An 18067-nucleotide genomic window follows, 5' to 3' on the forward strand; every position below is an offset into this window, starting at 1 on the left:
TTTGTGGAAATGGCACGTAGATTACGGCATAAAGCTGGTTGATGGAGAGGCTTCCGTTGGATTAAGTGTGCTCTGTATTGGGCCAAATTTTTCAATTTTTAGTCATCTGTGGCAATGTCTATTCATATTGTAGTCGCTCGAACTACTTGTGTGACTGTTTGGAAGAAGGTGCAAGATCGGGTCAGTATATTAAGGCAGCTCTTAGCTGTAGTTATTTTACTCTGTAATAATTGCGTTCTTCTACTTGAAGAGTTGTAATTACAAAGCAGACGATGTGCTTCAATTATGTGAAGAAAATCCTTAAATTTAAGCCCCACACTATACTTAGCACAAACAGTTTTTTCAGGAGGAGCTTTTACTTTCAGGTTATTTCTGGAAAATCCGTACTGCAAAGTATGTAAATTGCAAGAAATGAAAAAAGAGAACAAAAGAGCGGGGCACCTTACTTTAGGTCCCATCAAATGCAAAGTTGAATGTGCCCATTCTAGCAGTCTGTAGCGTGTGTCCGTGTTGTTCTGGGGCTGCTTTTGGTACCGGTGGGCCAGACCACTTGGACTTGCCCTGCCTCACCTGCTTTGCACAGCCAGGTTGCCAAACGATCGGCCAAAGGTGGGGATCGGGCATTTCCTTCAGTAGCAGGGGGCCAGGGGCCACGCGCCATGAGGGCTTGTGCTCATAGGGACCTTCGTGCTCATGGGACCTTTTTTGTTTGCTTTATTTGTTTTTCTGCTGCTGCGTGGGCGACTCCATGGTTTTTAGGTCAGTCCTGTGCCATAGCAGGAGGGTTTTGTACCTGCACCTATTGCCTATTAAGGCAATGAGAACCGCTCCTTGAATGAAGCGGAGCCAGACTGCAGATCTGTCTGCAGATCAGAGCGAAGGGGATGGAAGAAGCGGTGTTCGAGTGAATGAACGAACTTTCAAGCTGACTCAGTGATACACGTACAGTATATGCTGTAGAGATTAGTCACCGCTTACTGTAAGTCTTTCATTATGGCGCTTGGTGGACAAGCGGCTGTATCGAGCTGCTGTGAGCGAGCTTTGTAGGCTGGGAATTCAGGTAAATGTTATTTCCACAGTATTTTCCCATTGAACAACAGCAACAACAAGAAAACACAAAACCTGAAGACCCGTAAATTACTGAGCTAAAGGCAAAAAGAAATCTTTTAGTTATCTCAGAGTGTTGCTATCTTTCTTAATCTCTGAAACTAGTAGGGAAGTGAATAAATTATGCAACAACTCTTTTTTTTTTTTTTTTTATTATTTAGAAACCTGTGCTTACATGTTGTTAGTACTGTTCTGCCCTGTCCTGTGCAGGTTGGTTTGATTTTTGTGCTTTTTTTTCATTAGGTAGGTTTCAAGCTGCATTTGGTTGAAACCCCAATTTACATGACGGTAACAGAATAACAATTACAGGGAAGGATATTCATCTGTGAAAAAGCACTATTTTCATTTGCCAAGTAGAAACTTCAGGAAGATTACCCTCCAGGTTGAATTTTCTCATAAATGTTCCCAAGTTCTGAAAATATTTACTGGCATAATAGGTATGCATAGCACTTCAGGCAAAGTTTGTATTTAAGAAGTTACTTTTTTTGTGGAAAAAGTGTTTTTTTTTTCCTATTTAAAAAATTGTTAGTAATAAAAAATATTTTTTTTAAATGGTTAAATTCTTGTGCAGCTTTTTCTGAATTACCCAAATTTAGTAAGTTGTTTGTTTGTTTTGTACTTCCAGATTTTTCTTTCCTTTGCTTCTTTTTTCTTTGACTAAACTTCTTTTTTCCTAATTTAGCTGGGCATTTTTTGAAATTCTTAGATGTCCTTTCTCTCTGATCCTAACCTGTTTTGGTTGGCTTCTTAAATCTATCCTTAGAGAACTGTAAATTTCAGCCATGACTGTACCAAAATTGCTGTAGAGTTGTTAGAGCAAGATTTTTTTTTTTGATAGTTTGTTTAAAATTACTTCCTCCCCAAAGAGAAGAAAAAACAAACACGGTGTTGAAGAGTGAGAACCAGACGGTGCTGGCACCGCAGGGTGGGACTGCCGTGAAGCTGCGTGCCCGTACAGGCGGCTTGGCTCCCTGCTCGCCCGATGATCTGATCCCGCAGCGCTGTTCGAGCCCTCTGAAGAGCAGGAACGAAGGCTGCAAGAGTTATTAACTTTTGGGTTATCTCGCACTGTTTATTTGAAATGGAGGCCAGATGATTTACATATCTCTGCATCTTGGATCTGAAAAAAGATCTTTTTTTTTTTTTTTTTTTTTTAAATGGAAGTGACATCACGGCTTATGTCAGCCGGGCTGCATTCAGGCCTTTTTCTCCTCCCTGTTGGGCTGTTAGCTGAGCGCGAGCTCGACGCCCTGAGTCTTTCCCTACAGCCCGTGGGTTGCTGATAACTTCATCTCGGTTCAGAGACCTGTAACTGCGCTTTTGTACAGTGAAATGTGAGAAATAAAGCTCTGGGCTGAAGCCTTTTGACATCGGTGGGCATAGCGCTTACTTTGTGAGCAGGCTTGGCGACCCTTCAGTGGGGTTGCGCGGGTCTCCCCTGACGGCCTGTCTGCGAGTTGGAGTTTTGGAAAGTTGGTTGCTGCCTGTGTTAATGTGAGGCAATTTTTAAGTAAGTCGCTTCCCACGGGAGAAGTAAATACATGCAGGAGAGAAAGGGGAGAAACGTGACATCGGATTCAGGTGATGGTGTGTAGCAGACGGTGCTAGGATGATGGCGGTACCAAACACACGCAGAGACAGAGCAAAAGGATAGCGATCATCCAGGCTCCTAAATTTCCGGCCACACTGTTCTATGTGCAGAACTGATTCCAATTACTTATAAAATAAAGTAAACGTTATAACAAAACTGTCTGTTGCCACGATGGACCTGGAGGTTTGCCTTCACTCCTGCCTTTCGTCGGCTGCCCCCTGCCTTGGGAGGAAGGCGAGGAGGCCTTTGGGCCAGGTACATCAGCAATTTTGCCTCAGGCTCGTGGCAGGCGAAAGTTACGGCTGCCCATTCACACGCTGTGCATTTTTTGATGCTTTCTGTCTCAGCTCTCCTGTAACAGTCCCCGTCAGGGGCCTGGCAGAGGAGGAGGTACAGGGGATGCCCGCAGGGAGCAGGAGCACATGGCCCTGACCCGCTGTGCCCAGGCCCGGTGTGGGGAGAGATCTGGGGCTCGTGTTGGCGTTACCCTGCCTGCAGCCGTGTTGGTGCTCACACACGGCATGGAGGTGGCCTCTGAGAAAAAAACTAGTGAAGTTACACGTCCCTTCTAGAGCTCGAGGGGAGAACTTTGTCAGCGCAGTTACCCATACAGCCATATGCTATTCTTTTCTCTTCCATATGTTCTCTGATAATTGTCGGTAACAGGTGCCTGCGAGCCGAGGCGGGGCGGTATTTTAAAATTAGGCTTTTAATGGGGAAGAAGAATCGTGTGAGTTCAGTGCTAGCAAAAATGTCAGGTTGAAAATCTTGGCCGCTGAAGTTCATGTTTCTCACGGGGCAGCGGGATGGCTGGTAGCAGCGATGGTTCAGCTGCAGAGCTGTGACTTTTGAGGAGGAGTCAGTAGTTCTGGTTTTGGATCTGGTCTGGCTAAATCTGGGAAAAAAACGCCATTCCTTATGCGTTCATCAGCCCACAGGTTCTATGCTGGGCATGTGTTGCGCCCCTGCTTGGTGGCTTTGGTGGTGTGGGCTGGAGGAGACTTGAAATAAAATTTCTATTTTGCTTGTCTCCCACTCTTTGACCCCGCCTTCCCCTGTATGTATTGCTGAGCATCCTGAGCTGTTTGTTGTACCGCTGGTTGTGTGCATGTGTACTAGATCACCGTCAGTTACTACCGTGGTAGCCATTTTTGACCCTGATTTTCCTTCCATCATCTGAAGAAGAGCAACTACTAAGAGGAGGATGTGGAGAGACTTGCAGTCATTCTGGACTTAAAACAATGCTACTGCATCCACTGAAAATCATTCTGGGGCGTTGCACAGCAAAAATCCCCCAGTATTCCAGGTATTTTTGCCACATCATCTTCACATCCCCATAAGCAGCCCTCTGAACAGCCATTCCTTTTGAGTATCAGCTGGGGAACTTTTAGCCAGGTGTAGCAGATCTCTAGGAGTCCAGCAACTCAGAAGTACCTTGCATGTCAAAATGTCAGGGAAGACATTATACCCCTAATATTTTTGTGGTGCTTTTTTTTGTTGTTTTGTTTTGTTTTCATTTCTGGTAAAGAACTAGTAAAATATAGAGCACATATGGAAATGGCAGACGTTGTTGTTGGGTTCTTGATTTTTTGTTGTTGTCCTTGTTTCTAAAATTAAGCGCACAGGAGTCTGCAAGATCCTGCAAAGATTTCAAACAATATTGTACAGTCATGTGTTCAAGGAACCTTTTTAATCTAGTCACACACACACACACACACATATATATACACATATAGTGAATAGATCCAGGTTTAAAAAAAATAAATTGCAGTAAGGAGAGATGAACCAAATGGGAGAATTTGATGAACCAAATGATGATGAACCAAATGGGACAAAATACTACAAAATATCTGTGATTGTATTTAAACAGTTTAGGTTTTGCTGCTGGCATTCTGTTGTTTCCCTTTTTTTTTTTTTTCCCTCATTTGTTTGTTTGTCCTTCCCTATGTAAGAAAAGAACTTGTGGTATCAGCTGTTCTGCTTATCCTTAGCAAAATGTTGGCAACTGAAATGTGGATCACGTGAGCCAAGTGTCCCTGTCTGTCGGAGAACTAACCCTGGCTTTTTCACATGGGTAGGTTATGAATCCATCACGCTCCCATCCGTGCACACGAGTAGTAAGTTTTCAATCTGCTGCTGCCGTACGTTGCTCAGCTCGGTTGCAGGAGGAGCTGTGATCTCACGGCTTGACCACAGACATGCTTGGTGACGTTCACATGGGCAGAGCTGGTTGCAGAATTTGGGTCAGCAGGACGCTATCCTGGGAAGCTGCCTGGTGCGGGACCCTGCGGGCTGTAACACCTGCTAACTGGTAACTCAGGCTAGCTGTTGCTGTATTTACCATTACAACTTTCTTGAATGATTTTACTTCTACATCTCCTGGACTTGAACTACTACTACAAGACTTCTTCCGCCTTGAGGCAGTTCTGGTGGCGTGACCCACACCACTTCAGAGCAAGCGTTACCCAAGTCAGGCTCTGAATCAAGTTTGTGCTTTGCAGCTGCAAAAGACGTACGGCACGTGATGTAACTGTGGGTGATATTCTTTTAATTGTTTCTGACAGTAAACTTAGTAAAGAGGTCTTGATATGTATATATCTGAATGTATACACTGCAGATCTGAAAAGCAATGAGCACACACACGTATGCAGTATATTGCAATAGTTTTCCCTTGGGAGTTTTGTTATTGTTGTCCCTTTCACAAATTGCGAACCTATAATTTTTCATGGGCTGTTCTTTGGCCCACTCTGCCAGAGAGGCTCGATCTATCATGTTAAAAAAATCAATAAAAAGTCTAGAGGTTTATTTATAAAGTGGAGCGTAGAGAGAGGGTGCAAAAATTCCATTAAAATGGCAGTTTAGCGCTAGCTATATCTCTTTGGGACTAAGCTCCAATATTTTAAACTATTAAAATTGTTACAAGAGTGCTTTTAAAGTACCACAAATCACAGTAAGGCTTTCTAGTTGAAACTTGCCTTTATATAGTACATAGAACTCAGCTTATATATGTTTTTGGAATGTCTGATGCTGCCCTCAAACGCCATTGTAGCATCCATTATAGAGCTTTATTATAGTTAATACTCTTATAGGTTTACCACTCAAGTGAAAGTACACGGATGTAAGAAGTCAGAATTTATTTTGCTGAGTGTATGCGTGTCTTTGTGCACATGCAGCTCTGTGCAAGTTAATTATTTCTGAGGAGTCTATAGGCTTCTAATGTAATTCATCAGAATTGCTTGGCTTGGCACATGTTACTTCGTTAGAGGAACTTACAAATTCACATGGCTGTGGGTTTTTTTATTGCATAGCAGTTTTCACCACTGATGTGTTGGTCATCAACTCCATCTTTCCTATCCAAAGAAATAAATGTGTCCTTCTGCTCATAAATGTGATGCTGAAGGGTTTATGGGATAGTATCCGTATGAAACCTCTCAGATATCAGAAGCAGTAGATTTGAAGTGCGAGGTTAACCTCCCCACAGTATCTTCCTGACTTGCTTTAATAGCTGAAGAAGGTTGGTCTTGAAACTGTTGAGTTTTAAACAAAAATGATGCTGAATGGTTTTATGCTGTCATCTTTTTTTCCTGGGATGAGGAAATTTGTTTCTAAGGGAAATACCCTGTATTTAGTTCCAGAAAAAGATGGCAAATTCTGATTTATAAAGGCTCTGTGTGTTGTGGGTTTTGTTTTCTGGTCCCTGAGGGAAGCCCGTCTGACTTGGAAGGTGGTGGAGGTGTGTGGGCCTGGACCGAGGGCAGGTTCCTCATCTCCAGGAGGGAGCATGGCGCTCTGTAGGGGCTGCATAACGAATGTGGCAGGAGGCGAAAGAGAAACTCCAACTCACCAAACGTGTGTGGTATAAATATGGGCCCTGTCACACGGTCATATCCCTGCATACAACTGAATAACCCAATCCATCATTCCTGCGTTATTCATTCATCAAATTTTCCTTTTCTTACTAAATTACATCCGCGTTCTGCCTTACTTCTTGCTGTCTTTCTCTGTGTACGTTTTCTTCTTTCCCGGCTGTATGAAGTTGGAGTAAAGTCATGATCCCAGAAAGATTAAAAAAGCCAAGACTATTAACATTGCCCTTTTGCTGTTAAGTAACATTTGAAATTTCAAAGGAATTAGCCTATGTAATTACCATGTGGCTAGAAATCTGTTGAGAATTCATGCTAGTGTTTGGAAAGGCTTTGCAGGGAGAACATTAAAGCTTGAAAAAAAAGTGCCTTTTTCTCTGTCCCTTTCCCTAGCCTTTTTCTAGGTGAAGGCTACTAAAGTCTGTTTCATAAGGTGTTTTTCTGTGTGAAAAGGGAAGACTTTGGTTGTGTTATACAGCTCTGAGTATAAACAATAGTTAGCTTCCCTGCTTTTGAAATAAAGTAAGCAAGTAATGTTAATGAGGATAAAGGAGAACAGCATCCGTAAAGAAAACAGTTTCCTGCAAAGCCCTTGCAGTCTGGAGTCACCAGTCCGCCAGAGACAGGGCTGCAGGTGGGTTAATTGGATTTGGCCAAATTGTGATTGCTGCCAGCTGAGGTTGGCTTAGGCTCTTCTGTCTGGTCCCTTCCTCTTCCTTCTCCTCCTCCCTCTCTGGAGAGGGAGTGAAGTGGTTTCCTCACGTCTTGATGCTGTGCGCTGCTGTTGTGCTTAGAACCTGCAAAAAGCCACCAGGCAGGGCGAGGAGCCCGGAGGCTGATGGAGGGTGTGAGAAGAGACAAAGGAGGGAAAGTGAGGAAGTATTGGGCTGAGGCCTTCGAAAGGCATTTGTTAGGCTAGGGTACTGCAGTCGTGTGGTGATTGCTCAAAGTAATTTAGGAAGGGTGGTGCCCTGGAAGGGAAGGGAGGGTCTCCTCTTCTTCTCCAGCCATCCTGCAGCCCACAGCTGCTGTGGAGGTTGCTCCCTGGCTGTCTCTCTGTCCTGGCTGGTTCAGGCTGTGGTTCCCATTTCTCCTGTGGGTTCCCATTTCATAGAATCGTGGAATCATCCAGGTTGGATAAAACCTTTAGGATCAGCAAGTCCATCCATCCATTTCTCCCCCCTCTCCATGTTCTTATCTTCACAAGAGGCTTCCTGCATGATTTTCTCTCAGTTTCATGAGGTGCCTTTTTGTTCCTCTTTCATTCTGTGTTAGTGACATGGAAGCATGCAAAAGATAGGTTATTACAAAACGCTTCCACTAGGGTAAGCCTGTTGGGTCCTGCATCTCAGTGGCGTGCCGCTGCTCTGGCAGCAGTTGGAGGGGTCTTCTTCCTGCACCTTCGCTCAGCTCCTCGTCCTTCAGCGGGCAGGGCTAGGTCCTGGGCTGCCATTGCATCTTCTTTTCCTCTTTTGCATCTTCTTTTCTTCTTTTAAAAAGGCACCTGCCTTTTTAGCATCTCTGGCGGGACATATATTGGAGGATGTGGGGCAAGTTGGTTAGAGAATCTCAGTAGCCTCCAAGACTCCCCAAAATTCAGTTTGCCGTATACGCGCGTGTTGGAGAGTCGGGTAGGTGTGGCAAGGTGCTAGGAGAAGCCGAACGGTCTGTGGAAGAAAACTTGGTGCTTGTCTCCTCACCTGTCGTGTCGGCCTTCTGCAGGTAGTGCTAAAACCACCTTTTTTTGTTGAGCGCTGACCGTTTCTGGTGCTGTCCCAGCGGAGAGCCGTCTTGCAAGGCGCGCTGAGCCGGCCGGCCCTGCGACCAGCCAGCACGTGTTTCTTGTAATCGCTGAAATCTGTTGGGCTGGGGCTGAGCAGCTCTGATTGAGCCCTGGCTCGTGGCCAAAACAAGCTGTTCGGGTTTGTCTGAGGGGTGGCTGCCGATGGCTTTAGCTTCTAAAATTTCTCTGGGAGCAGCGCTGCCTCTTGCCGGCTGCTTGAGTTTTGTTGCGTCGTCTTCGTGTTGGGGCACGGTCCCAATCCTAAAGAAACCGAGCCGTCCACCTGGTCAGTTTTCCTGTTCCAGTGGTTTGGGGTATGGGAGGATTCTCCTTTCCTCGTGTGGGGTGGGGGGAAGAGCCTCTTTTGTGGGCTTGCCGTAGGGAGGTTGTGAGTTTTTAGGATATTCTGTGTTTTTTGTGGACGTGGGTGCAGAGCAGGTATCGAGCGGCTGCTTGTGAGTGGAGAGGGCTGTCCTTCTGAAGGTCTGTCTGATGTTCTACAGTCCGTGGCTTACTTTGGTAACGCTCCCCCTCTGAGGTATGTAATGAGGTTGCTATTTAACCAAGCTGGTGTGTGTGTGTGTGTGTGTTTGGCTTCGGGGAGCTTCCCCACCAAAACTGCTGGCTTTGCTGCTTCTGTGGTGGTGTGTGAAGGCTGGCATCGGCCCTCTCCTGCCTCTGGGCTTGTCTGCAGTGGGCAAGACAGAACTCTCTAGTTTTTTCTTTCTTTTCTTTTTTTGGCTGAAGAGAGGAAGTGGTAGATACCAGTCTTTCTCTCTCGCACACCCTTCCATGCACATCTTGTTGGTGGCCACCCAAACTGTCCCCTAGAGATGCTACTCTACCGTGACTAATTTCCTGGCTCGTATTTTGAAAACCGAGTCATCAAAGCTTGCACAGATCAGCTGGTGCAAGCTCCAGTCTGCTCTGTATGTGAAAACCTAGAAAGCATGCTTCTGGGAAGAGGTGTTGGAGACTTTTCTATTTTTTCTTCAAATCACGCGCACACGAAGGGAGGGCAGCAGTGAATGTTCAGGATTTAAATAATTTAATGGGTGTATCTTGATGTCAAAATCGAGACCAAGTGCATTGGGAGTAGTAGATGTAAACTCTGCCAGGTATGAAGACTAACCAAGGCTGTAATCGTTAAAAATTTATACTGCTAATTGTAAATCTATGAAAGCTCTGAGTCTCATTTGTGAGATGATCCACCTGTGAAATAAACACTATCATGTCCTTCCTTTGCTGTTTATACCAGTACTTGTCACTAGTATTTTGTGGACAGCAGCACTTAAGTGACTGTGCACGTTAGACATAACTGTTGATAACTGTTGGTTAACCTTCCTTGAAGAAATATTTTAACTAATAAACTTACAAGCACATGAATTTAGCCATTCTTTGCATGTTTTCCCAGCTATAAAAATGTTTCAGTAAAGAAAAACATCATTTTTTCTCAGCAAGTAACTGCTACTCAGGTTAGAAAGTTTTGCAGATTTTTCTGCTTTTTGTTGTTCTTGTGTGTGCTTTAAAGAAGAATGCTAACAGTAAAAATCTGTGTTTGAGGTATTAGTGATTTGCTCATGTAGGGTCAGGTATTTGTGTTTACTTTCTCGTGTGCCACTTGTTCAAAACCAAACGAATACTAACATGCTCTTGGTGTGTATACAACTGCAGATGTGAAATACAAAGCACTGAGTAGAATAACAAAATTAAACTTTAATTGTAGTAGATGCCCTGAATTAACTGAGTTGCCAGCGGAAGTGCATTTAGAAAGAAGAAAATTAAGACAGGTCCCCCCTTGATCTGAGCGATTCAGAAGTCAGCAGAAATCTGCTAAAACTACGTTTTTAAGGCCAGTACAATTTCAATACCTGAAAACCATTTTTTCCTGGATTTTGCCTTTATTGATGGAGCTGTAAATGCAGAATAATTGCACTCTACTTGATAGAGTTCCTGCAGATCTGCATCAGCCTAACAGCTATCAGCTGAGCCTCACTTCCTCGTTGGCCAGAAAACCCAACTGAGTTCTTTAAAAAAAAAAAAAAAAAAAGGGGGGGGGGGGGAAACTGGCTGGGCATTAATCTCAGATAACCAGGTTCTTGTTTTAAGGAAAAATAATAACAATAATAAAAATCTTTTTCAGACAGATTGTTCCTTAGGAATGCTGGGAGGAGCGGTGAACCAGGGAGCTTCCTGTTAGCAGTCTCAGTCCTAGCATTTGACTCCAAAAACCCAAACCACAGCAACCTCAGAAGGTAACCCCCAGCCTCTCAGAAGGCTGCAGGAACCCTGCCCAGAGCACCCGCTGTCCTGCGGCCTCCCCAGTGCAAGCAGTGCGGTGAGGAGGCTAGAGGAGCTCTTGGAGCCTCAAATACCATTGGGAGGCTGCTGCTGCTTTGGTGGGAGCCACAGGAGAGGGAGTGGGATGGTCGGGAAGCAGGGCTAGCGAGCTGCTGGGACGGTAGGAACCCAGCGTGTTGTTTTTTTTTTTGTTTGTTTTCCTTCCCTCTTTTCTTTCCAGTGAACAGCTTTGAGATTGCTTCGCTCTTTAGGAATTGGTTGATATAGTTTCATTTGTGGGAGAAGTGAGTCAGTCGCCTAAAATTACATTTTTGTAAAGTCCTACCTCAGCGTAAACTATTTCACTTAAAAGAAAAAAGATATTTTCCTGTTTTCTATGTTTTATATACAGATAGTAAATAATTGTATGTTATATGTATGTTATTTTTTCCTCCTTTTCCTTGCCTTGGAAAGCTATGGCAGCGAGCCGTGACACGGTTGTGACACTTGCTGTCTTGACGTAAGCCCACACTGGGGCTCTGCTGCAGTGTGAGCAGCCCTGCAATAAGCTCCAGTCGGTCAGACACGTCTCAATTGCCACGTGCTTGATTTCGATGCTTTCTGGGGCATTCTTGTGGTGGGATTTTGCCGGATCAGGACCATGAATGAGCTTCTCAACACACTGTCGGTGACCCTTCTCTGAGCAGGGTTAAGAACAAAATTGCATGCAGACTGCTAGAGACACAGCAAGTAAAAGCAGTCCACCTTCTATTTTAACTACGGGTGATGTAGGTTTTACTGAATTGCTGTTAAAGGAGCTTGGTGAGATTTAAAACAGGCTTGTCCCACCTTCCCCCAACTGTCCCAGCACCAAAGTGCTGCGATGCTGGTTGTATGTTGCTGCCTTTAAGAAAAGTAAAGAGAGACAGCAGGAAATGAGGACGTAAACTCTGCGCGCTTCTCAGAAGCAGAAGGAAAGTGACATCACTGCTTTTCAAACTTGGAGCAAGCTTAACTTCTTGTAGTGGTTCTCGCTGTATCCACCTCACGAAGGAAAATGTGTATGTTCTGTAGTACTGATGTGTCATGTTCTTCATTTTTCACAGTGCTGGTTTATGCAGACGTGTTATGATAACTACTTCAAAATGGTTTCTGTTTTAGTGAAGACCTGATTAGCCAGGAGGGAATGGGAATTCCAAATGTTAGTAACAAGTAGTACTGGCAATATTTTCTTTTTTTCTCTGCCCATTTAAATTTATTTTCCTTTCTTTCATTTTCGTCTGCATGTTATCCACTGAAATATTAGTCTATGAGCCAGTTGTAATTTAGAATCCTGCATAGTAATCCATTTCAGCAAGAAAGTGCTGTGAAATTTGCTATTATTTAAAAAGTAAATGTCCTAAAAGTTCTGGAATCTTTTTTTTTCTTCCTCCTTTTGTAATTTTTACTCAATGTAATTATTTTCAGGGGGTTCTGCTGCCTTCCGAAAAAAATGGTGCTCAATGAATATCATGGGATAATACAGAAGCCTGTGTAGGATGTGCACTGACCTACCTAAGAAGCCCAAGAGAGATAATTACAACCTTTCTTAGTCTACATACAACCACACTTTGCAAATGTTTTTCCATGCAAAGAATGTGAGCCAGTTACATTTTGGAAGCTATATGTATATGGAAAAAGGACTATAAAGTATAAAGGAGATGCCTATTTCAGGCAATTTTTGACGAGTTCCAGATTTAAAAAAAAAAAAATAAAAAATTATAGCATATTAAATTATTAGGCATCTTTACTAGGGTGTAAGGAAGATTTATGCTGTAATGAAATATTGCTGCAACCCAATTTAGAACTTGACAAATCTGGTTTTATAGGGCTGAATTATAAGGGATACCTCATTATTTGAGGGGAAAAAACTTTTATTGTTATTTTTGGCACCCTTGTCTCCTCTTTGGTTGGGTTGTGCTCTGCAGGAGCTGCTCTGGGCAAGATGTCTCAGCTGATGGTTTTTCAAGGGAGCTGTGCAGGATGAAGTCATCATCAAGGATCACATCCTGGCAAGCCTTTCTTACCACATGTGGTCACTGATTTCAAGTTAAAACGCTTGCAGTCTTCATTGCTCCTCTGGACCAGAAACATAGGTCTTCTTAAAAGCATGGAGTTCCAGTCTGTTGTCAGATATATCATACACAGCATCAGTATCTGATAAACACATCAGTATCTGCAGCTATGCCAAATGTAGCTACACCAAAATTACACATATACTGCTTAAAAAAAAAAAAAGCCTTATTCCTTCCTTCTGGGTTGTCTCTCCATTTGCACAAAGGTATGCTTGGAGTTAATGTGTTCGCTGTATGACCTGGCGTTGGCGTAATGGCTGGCAGTGGACCATAGTATTTGTAAGTCTGCTCAAAATTTTGGGTAGCATGTACTTCTCTGAATGACTTTTGAGACTGCTTGGGCTATTCTTGTGGCTTATCACAGGTATTCTCCCCACTGGGGAGCAAACTGAGTTGGTGCATTTGCCTGAAGTGGAGAACAAATTTTTGCTGGAAATAATATTTCTTTCCAGAGTAATGAGTTTCTTGTGTGCAGAGTTTCTGTTTCCCCAACTGCCCTGGCATGCAAAGTGATTGATCTTGAGCAAATTACATACACTTGTAGCTACAACCATGTAGGCACACATCGGTGAGCATGTGACAAAGGAAAACAAAACGCACAGGGCAAGCTCAGCCGGCAAATCCTCCAGGAGCCTTTCTTTCCGCTTCCTAGGGGAGAGGGGCACAAGCTTGTCCCTACTCCGCCTGTGGCTTGCTTCCCCGGTGGCTCTGCAAGCGCCCTTTTGATGCGTCGTGCCTGCCCAAGGGGATGAGGAAAGCACAGCCGGGTGGTTTGTGTGGCTGGCTGTAAGTAACGCTTACCTGTGGGAGAGCGCCCTGTCACGTGGAGTGGTTAGGATGACTTACTGGGAAGTAAAGTCTCCGAAGTCTGAAGTTGGAGCAGGCACAGCTTGGCGTGTGCTGAACGCACGCTGTGTTACGTGCTGAGCTCTCGCTGAACCATTTGCTGAGTTGTAGAGACCCTGCTGTTTTGTTGGTTTTTTTTGTCCCCCCCCCCCCCCCGTTCAGACATCGGTAGCCAAGTGTTTTGCCTCTCTCTGTAGCCTTAAATTACACTTTTTTTCTGATGGAGTCATCAGATCAAATTATTTATAAAATGAGGACATCCTTTTGGACTTCAAGTGTAAACAGTCCTTTAAGTATGTGCACAGGCAGAGAGATTCTTGTCTGTTTATCCACAGTTGAAGCCCAGATATTAATAAATACTAACGTTAAATAGTGCGTTTTTTCCCCTCAGTCTGCGTCTGAGTTCTCCCTTTAGGGCTCAGATTTCTCCTTGAGGTTACCCGGAGGAGAGCTTCCACCTCGCCCCTGCTGGAGTTGCTAGTTGCAGTGCATCTCTGCTGCCGTGATTTACCTGGAGCTAGGGCGAGGGAGTGAATCCTTTTGGATTTCGGGTCCTCAGGTATCAGCGGTGCCGAAGCTGTGGCTGCAATTGCTGGTGCGTGCGTTTGAGGGTCGGGTCTGCCATCTTCGTGCAGCGGGATGACGCTGGGTTTGTTCCCTGGGAATTAACATCGAGAACTGGAAGTCCGTCGAGGTGCCATCAGACGTTTTGGCACCAAGCTGGTGCTGGGCTCTGCTCGCTTGTAAGGCACCTCAGCGGGCAGCCAAGCGCTTTGGGGGTGGTGGGGAGGCACTCTGCAGGTCGGAGGTGGCTGGTGCTGCCCCGGCGCTCCCCCCACGCATCCTCCTGCGTGGTGGCTGCTGGTGGCTCCGGGGGAGATGGGAGAGGTGCAGACGGGGCTCTGTGAAACAGCGGCTGAGATAAGTGCATCTTGCAGGGGTCTTTAAGGTACCGGCTGCTGCTGGGGTGACTTCGTGTGTGTTGTGGTGTTTGTTTTAGCTCCCTGGCTTGTTCTTTTGGGTGGGCTTTTTTTTTTTTTTTTCCAGCGAAACTACAAACAGGCTCTTAGCCAATGCCAGCACAGTTTGCAAACCAAAACCAAATCTGAGCGTAGCACTACTCTTGAGTGAGCTGCGCTAATCGAAGACGCGCTTCAGTTTCCTGCCTTGAGCTTCTCCCCGGCTCTGGTTCGGCGCATGTACGGTACTGCGTGCTGAGAGAGACCTTTCAGACACATCCCGTTAAAGAAATGTGTGGTGGCAACTGCTCCGAGCTCCATACTGGATGCATTTATTGCCTGCCTACTCATGGTTAGGAAGCAGCTGTTTGGAGTCAGGTAGGCTACAGACGAGTCCTAGGTTTGTGAATTAACATCTCAAATGGATCGGTTGTGCGTCCTTCCTGCGTGTTGCACAGATTTCTGTGTTCCTGCGATCAGACAAAATATGTACTCTGACAACAATAATAATAATCCCCATAAGAAATGTCACACGGTGCGCGTTGTGTGTGAGCAGAATATTTTATGTAGTGAGTATGTTGAACTGATGCAATCCTGAGCAGTCCGGCTCTGCCGTTTGCATAAAAGCAGCCCCTCAAAGCCCCTGTGATCTGATCTTCCACCAGCAACGCCATGGCTGACTTTCGCTTTCCTTACTGTAAGGGGATTGGTATAGAAGGGAATTTGCCATCCGTTCTTAGTCTACGTTTTTCCAGACAGGTTGGCCTCCACAAATGTTACAGCCTCCTTTTTCTCTGCGTGGGAGAGTACAAACTGCTGCTGGAGGCAAGGGGGAGAGATTAACATTCATCTGTGTTTTTTTTCTTTTTTTTTTTTCTTTTCCCATCCTGTGGGCACGGCGGACTTATGAATGTGCTGCTCCTTCGGGGAGCGTTTCTGCTTGTTGCCCTGATGAGAAGGCTGCACAGAAATGAGTACGGGTGTGAATTTCATGTCACTGGTAAACAGGCACACGAAAAAGCCAAGCACAGTGGCTCTGTGGAAGAGGTCAGAGAGGAAATGGAAGGACCAGCAAAAGCCCTGGGCTGCTCTCTGAGCAGGGGCACTTGCTAGGAAACCTTTTCTGGAGCTCGTGTATGTTGAGGGCTTAATGCAAAGCCTGCCTCTTTGCTTCAGTCTTTCATGAAAAGTGGTAAAAGTTTTATTTTGCCAGGGCTCTGCTTTGAGCAGAGATACGCTTCTTCGATTCTTACTCTGATTTAGTGTTGCATGCATAGCCAGAAAAACTGATGGGGAAATATATAACAGAAACAAACATTATTTAAAAAAGGGAAAAAACAAGTCTTCACTGGCATGGAAACTATTGCTGAGATTATAAACGCGAGTGCAATCACAGCGGTGAGTGATAACACTCACGCAGGATCAGGAGACTTAGTTTCGTTTTGGCAGGGGCAGGAAAGGTCTCTCCAGCACGTGCTTGTGAACAGCCCTGCCGCGAGGGGAGCTTCCGTCTGTCTGTCCAGCCGTCCGTCCAGCCTTGCCCTTCGGCACCCTCCCGCTCGCTGCGAGGGGCAGGTACCGCAGTGCGTGCGTGCCGTGGGGGTGATGCATCTGCCTCTGTCTGCCTCCTTCCGCAGAAGCACCAGCCTCCCCGGCACTCGAATTGCCTGTGCAGAAGCAGCAATAGGCTCGTGGTCCCCAGGGTCTCCCGCTGCTGCCAAATTAGAGTATCTCTCTCAATTAACAGCCAGGCATTCTTTCCCCCCCCCCCCCCCTTCCCCCTCGCCCCATCCTAATGGGGAGTGGTTAATAGTTATCATTTACTAATTTAGGGATCTGGAAGGTTTGTTCTCAATGCGCTGCAATCAGGAGATCTCGCTCCTCGCCCAATTAGCGGGCCCTGCAGCCGGGCGGGCAGCCTGCCTTCCCGGCGCGGGGCGTCCGGAGGCGATGGGGCTGCTGGCCTGGGCGGCCGCTGGGGGATCGCAGCACCCGGGGAGCCTCCCCAGCATCTCGCCTGAGCTGCCGGAGGGGTACGAATACGGTGGTTTTGGATGGATGTGGTAAGGATATTATCTGGGGGTTGGCATGGGGATTGCTGAGGGTGATGGGGGGCTGTACAGAGCTGCCATTTAAAGGTTTGGAGGGATGTTGCTAATGGGCATTGAATGAGGTGAGGTCAGTACCAGAGGAACAAAAAAAGGAACAAAATGAGGTGAGAGAGGAACAAAAACGCCATTCAGGTAAGGGCAGGGCAAGGGCAGTGCTGCCCTGTGAGGGGCTGGTTCAGTCAGGGTGGGTTTGTGCAGTCGCTTCTGTGGCTCTTCAGAGCATCCTGTGGGGCTGGGCTTCCCTGCTCGGACACATCTCCATCCACGTTCCAGTCAGGCTTTGGCAAAGTAGGAACAGCACCATCCGTGTCTGACTTTATTTAAAAAGAAAAAATAAAGTCCTCAATGCTAGCCATCTGCTGTTGGCTTCGTATACAGGCCGTGTCCCTTCAGGGGATGGAGGTGGTGTGTCCAGCCAGAGAACCGCCACAGGAGCACATCGTGCCGAAATAGCTCTGCCCAGTGAGAGAGAATTCGGGTCCCTTCCTGCTGGCGGGATCCACAGCTCATCCTCATCCTCAGCTTCACTTTGCTTATGAATCCTTGAGAAGAGATTTGAGCCTTTCTGTGCAGGGGACGCTGAGTGCTGGTGTGGTTAGGAGCTGCCGTACTGGTGATTGAGGCAAGAAGATAGTCGCCGCTTTTCTTCTCGTAGGCTGGTCGTTGGGTGTAATGTTGTTTTGGAAACGGTTTAGGTTGTGGTTTTCTACAAGTTGGCTATTAAAGTAGGCCCACTATCTTGATGGGAGCCAGTATGAGCCCTTAGCCTGATGCAGGAAATGAGCAGACTCGTTTTTCTTTCATTCTTTCGTCCCAGTTACCCCCAGCAAATGCCCAGTCAGTTTTGATTTGCTTCTGTAGGTGCTTTTTCTGAAGTCAGCGTGCCTTGCTTTTCTTTGTTGTACTTCCCTGTTTCTTCCTATTATAGAAGTCAAGTGCTGACTCTGTTCCTATAGCTCTGGGTGAAGGTGAACACTAGCAGAGCAGTAGACAGTTAAAAAAAAAATCCATTAATTAAAATATTTACATTGGAAGCTGCAAAACATTTGCTCTTTGAGTAAAACAAACTTCCCCATTGTTCTTATACGATTGCTGCAGTTTCTCTGAAAATAGCCAGGAAGAGATTGAGCTGTGAGGAATTTTACTGGGTTGGCAAGGGAGAAGGAGCACAGGGGTGCTCAGCTGGGCTCCTGGTCAGTGGCTCTCTTCTTCCTCAAATCCTTTTGTCCTGTGGACAAAAGATCTCCTCTTCACATACACACACACACAAAAAAAAAAACACAGTGAAATATGTTGGTATGGTGCTTCTGGTGATGCCAAAGCCTAAATGATCCATGTCCTTATGAATAAAAGGTATTTCTCAATGAAGCAAATGGCAACCGAAAAGAGGAAATAAGAGGGAGTGTGTCAGTG

General features: G+C 45.6%; 1 protein-coding gene across 9 annotated transcripts in view; it reads left to right on the forward strand.

Moving 5' to 3' along the window:
* TRERF1 (transcriptional regulating factor 1) overlaps nucleotides 1-18067 on the forward strand; it is a 101739-nt gene that overhangs the window by 9495 nt on the left and 74177 nt on the right. For 2 of the 9 annotated variants that reach the window (XM_050709372.1, XM_050709375.1), the window contains exon 1: nucleotides 14710-14921. The exons of the other annotated variants lie outside the window; for them this stretch is intronic. The gene's annotated coding sequence lies outside the window, so the exon portion shown is untranslated. Of the gene's footprint in view, nucleotides 1-14709; nucleotides 14922-18067 lie in introns of those variants that run through there. 9 annotated transcript variants of the gene reach the window in all.

The sequence above is a fragment of the Cygnus atratus genome, chromosome 3 (genome assembly GCF_013377495.2).
Source record: "Cygnus atratus isolate AKBS03 ecotype Queensland, Australia chromosome 3, CAtr_DNAZoo_HiC_assembly, whole genome shotgun sequence".
Classification (NCBI taxonomy): Eukaryota; Metazoa; Chordata; class Aves; order Anseriformes; family Anatidae; genus Cygnus; species Cygnus atratus.